Source organism: Lygodium microphyllum, chromosome 30 (genome assembly GCF_053477565.2).
Source record: "Lygodium microphyllum isolate KBCC chromosome 30, Lygodium_microphyllum_v1.1.10, whole genome shotgun sequence".
In the NCBI taxonomy this organism is placed as follows: Eukaryota; Viridiplantae; Streptophyta; class Polypodiopsida; order Schizaeales; family Lygodiaceae; genus Lygodium; species Lygodium microphyllum.
Window position 1 is genome coordinate 119,760,155 of NC_141164.1, and position 5,127 is coordinate 119,765,281.

The window sequence follows — 5,127 nt, forward strand, 5'->3', positions numbered from 1 at the left end:
AATGTGGATCTGTATATTATGCCCCTAATTTTATATTTTCTTTTCTAGATTTGGTTTTGTGAGTAATCAAGATAACTAAAAGGAAGTTGTCTTTAGAGAGAATGAAGGAGGAGGATCTGGAGGATACCTGTGATAAAAAGCTATTTAATTTTCTTCATGCAACTAGAAATTCATCTAGATTTATTTACATCAGAGATTTGCTCAATGTTTCCTTTGATTTGTAAAATCTCTTGAAAAATCTTGAAGATAATTTGAAAGATTTTAGGGAGTTTTATGATAGACATGTAGAAGGTCTAGAGATTGAGGGATTTGTCCATTATAGAGATGTAATGGAAGCTTCCAATGCTACTAGAATAACTTTGCAAACAAGGTTTAGCCTTATTGATGAGGAATTCAAGAAGTGAAAAGCAGATTTTCCTTTTCATCAAAATCAACATCAATGCCTTCTTGTACAGAAGGATATTGAATTTCTTGTATATCTTCAATATGTGGATAGTTGTTCTTCAGATACAATACAAGAGAATAAGATGGAGGATATTGCATGCCAAAGACAAAGAAGTTGAAGAGAAGGGGAAAATGTTTCAAGAGGATATTGAGAACCAGTTAGTGCGGGGATTTAATGTTACTTTATTTAAAAGTGAAAACATTACAAAAGTGGAAGAAAAGAAGAGAGAGTTTAGTGCAGAGATTGAAACAAGTCCTCTTGAATGTGTCCCAACATTTTCCAGTTCTCATCAACAAAAAGAGATATGTATTGCTAAATGATATTCAACACCTTTTTTATCTTAGAAAAGATTGTTGCTTGGCAATTCTTGGAGCATGGAATCAAAATGATGATAATTTTATAGATTATGAAGAGAAATTGCTAGCAACTCTTGATGTTGAGGGAGAGAATTTTCAAGACAACTCTGTAGCCTTGCATTCTTGTATTAATTAGATCGTGGAATATGAAAAGGGAGGGCATACCTACAGAGGAAGAGCACTTACAAATTCAGCAAAGACTTGGTATTGATAACATGGGGTATGAAGAGAAACTGAAGTCTCCATTAGAGAATAAATCAAAAAGTTTAATAAATCTATATGATGATAGTCTTCTTGAAGAAGATGAAAACCCTAAGGTATTAAATATAATTCTAAGATATCCATTGTGATTTATATTAGAGTATGTTATGCATTATAGACAAATATTATTGGATATTTATCTACTGACATCTTATACTATTGTGGTTTATTGTGCAGATAGAAATTGAAGATGCATACAACTTTCTTGGAAGAGCCAAGGGCTCAAGGCCATTGAAGCTTAACAAAAGTTAAGGCCTTGGTCATTATATTGAAAGCTTAAATAATCAAACAGTTGCAATTTATCATAGCAGGTTATCAAGCTCTCCAAGCTTACCATAATGACTTCGAAAGCTATCTTCAAGGTGATTGGATCACAAGCTTTCAATAGAGGTTCAGACAAGATAATTTTGGTGAAGAATAAAGAAGCTGTAAGATTTTTTGGCTTCATGCCTGGATACAATGAATCTAAGGTAGGATACTTTGGAGTTATTGCCTCTTATTTGCTCTCGCATGTAGAAGATGCCAAGAATTTGAAGCTCTTTCCACGCTATAGGAAACAATAGTTCTTGAAATATAAATGTCTCGTTGAGTGGAATGAAACAAAAGATTCCTTTAGAGGACCTAGTGAATTTCTTGAAACTAAAGACTCTTCTGTACAACAAAGTCAAACTAAAATATATTAAGGATTTCTTGAAACCTATCTTTTTCCATCTCTTTGTCTAGTTTGTAATCATTCTAAATATCTTTGCTTTGCACAAGAGTTTAAATATCCCTCTTTTCTTCTTTGGGTAACAGTGGATATATTCCTTACCAAAGATTATGTATTACATGATGCATTTGTGTCTTTAAGCTTGAATTTGTGCCAAATTTGTCTATAGAACCATTTAAAAACCTCTAGTAAATTGTTTGCTTTGTATCTTCCACATCCATGTCTTGTGTATCTAAAGTATTTTGTTCTCGCTTCATAATGTGGTTTTTCCATACCTTGGGTTGACCAAATAGATAAATATCCATTTTTCTTAATAAAATATGGAGCATGGTTGTATAAAATATGCTGCATAGTTAAGAAATAAAAAAATCGATTAAAAAATGCTACATAAGTCAGACAATAAAAAGACATACATATGCAAACTTCGTACCATATAGTGAGTAAAATGTTGATTACCCTAAGCTTCTGTCATTGTCTTTTTAAAAAGGTTCAATTGGTTTTTGAAGTCTTTGAGATCATCATCATTCCACTCTGTTTTATCACAATAAAAGAATACTTTGTCTAGTGTTTCCCAAACATTGGCTTTTCTATTCCGAGCTTGTCCATTATTAACGTGATCCTTAATTGCATTATATAGGCACTTCCATTGATTGTATCTAATAGTTGAGCCACCATTCCTAGAGTTTATCTTACCAAGTCTCCCATGAAAGTCTAGGAACCTTCTAGCCTTCACTCCACTAATAGATGCTTTTTGGAAACATAATTACTATCCTTAGACTTTTGAAGATCTCGTTCAATAACAACATTATCACCATACAAACCAATTGCAAATAAGACTTTTTCAATCTTTGTTATAGAATCTATTCTAGGTGATAATGGCTTCAGCTTCCATACAAATCTTATAAAGATGAACAAGCTTTTCAATTATTCTACAAAGCACATGAAGTGTACAGACATGGACATTTACTAAATGAATATTTAGAATTGACTTAAATTATCGATCGTTGTTGTGCCTAGAGAGAGCTTTATTCCAATTGCTTGAGTTCAACTCTATAGCTAGGACATATAATATAGGCAAGGAGATCTAGAGTTGGCTCCTTTTGATATATTGTACATACATTTAAGTGTCTTTAAGTCACCACCTATGTGTCACTCAATCTTATAGTTCACAAAATCTTCAACAAATAGCTCTTCTATTGCTTGTTGTCTCTTAATAACATCAAGTATTGGTGTTTGATAAAAAAACCCAATACAATATATCAAAATTCTCTGCATCTACTTCAAATGCTCCTAGCTATTAGATGGTGTGTTTCAATTAAACACTAAATGACATTAAGTGATTGTAATGATCTGATAAAAGAGCTTTATTCATCAAGTTAATAGATACCCTCTCTAATTTTGTACATTTTAAAATCTCACGTTCATCAAGTTAAACCACAAATCTAGTCACTCCTTGTGTCTCTTCTAGTGACCAGTCATAGAATCTAATCATTAAGCATTGTAGGGTAGGCAAGTCAAGGAAAATATTGTTAAACTCATTGAATACAACTTTCTTTTTATTACCCTTGAAGTTAGCCTTGATATAAAAAGGCTCACCCAAAATCTCCATTACTTTGTTATTCACTCTCTGTCTAATAGTTCTAATCACAGATGGCCTTGAAAATATGTAATTACGTACTTATCCTTACTTCATATTTAACTGTAAAAGCTGAGAAAGCTATATATAAGCATCTCAACTAATACCAATATTATCTAATGTCTTCTACACTAACTCAATATCCAAAGAATGATCCTTTATAAATGACTCTAAGCATTATTTCTTTACCTTTTAAATTTTTTCTTTTCAAAAATATCTTTTGAAACTACTAAAAAAATAAGATGATAATAAAACTGAGATGCTTTCAAAGAATCTCTTTCACTTGAATTCAATTGAAAAAAAGACCTAAACAAAATCAACTTCACAAATCAATACAATTAATTACTAACAAAGTCATATTTTATATTTTTAAAGTTAAAATAAATACCTTGCTACTTGGATTCTTTTACTACAACTACCACCTCCTCGTTTGAGACTCTCAATATTTTCAAGAGCCTTTGTCGATTTCAAAGTCCTAAAATAGTTTTCTTTCATTGATAAGATTTGATACATTTTTCAAATGATTCCTCTATTGATAGCCCTCTAGCTTCTGCAATAACTCGCTATATTTTGATAAAAGATGGTTTTTCAATTTGAGAACATCGTTTTCTACAGCTAAGTTAAGTGTATAGCCTAAGAACCAATTATAACAATCACCAATAAATCTCAACAATAAAGTGTTATTATAGAAAGGCGAAGTGTTATTTTTACTAAGATCTTTGGGATATAGCCTGTCATCTAACCAAAGATCAAGATTGTTCTTTCCTTCAAACCTGAGTATATATTTCGTAGACTCTGTAATAGTAATGGGTTTTGTTCTCTTCCTTATTGGTTCATACTCATTATCCAACTCAATATAAAGATAATAGAGATATCTTTTACTACAACTACAGAGATTATTGGATGATTGATTCATAGCTAAGGATGTAATTAGAAGATTGGATTGAAAAAGTATACGAATTAAAAACAAGAAAAAAAATGAAGAAAAAACTAGTAAGGATGGGAAAGAAAGAAGACAGTGAGAATGAAAAATAATAATCAAATGTCGAATAAAATTCAAATTGAATATTAGTTTTCACTTTAATGAGGATGAGTAAGATATTCATTATGACAATCTTTGTTACCTTTATTGCGACCTAGATTTCTAGGTTTAATGTGACCACGAAAATATCACGACAATGACTTATTAACAATTTTTATATATTTACTTACTAAGATATAAAAGTTTTTAAAAAGTTTAAAAATAATTTTATTTCGTAAAATATTTTTCCTCTCTAAGATCGCTTACAGAGCATTTTTGAGACCTCAAAACTCCCCTAATGATTATTTTTTACAATAATCATAAGTTAGTACTTATGGTAGAAACCATTGTTTATAAATCCCATCTCACATTGATGTTTCCTTTATTAATCTCAAGAATCTTCCTATGAAAAGTTTGACACCAAGAAAACAACTTTATACATGACACATTCTACACATTCTCATTTATATCCCTCTCTACAAGCTATGACAAATATAAGAGATTCTTCATTTAGTGTATCACTAAAACTTCATCTAGTGGGCATATACTTGATGCGAAAAATAGTTGTGTAAAACCATATAGATTTGTAATAGCATAGCAAAAATGTACCCACCTCTATGGAGCTACATTGCAAAGTAAGATTGAATCCTATGCACATCTATGATAGTCTTCCAAAGTGGTAGCAAGAAACGCAAGCAA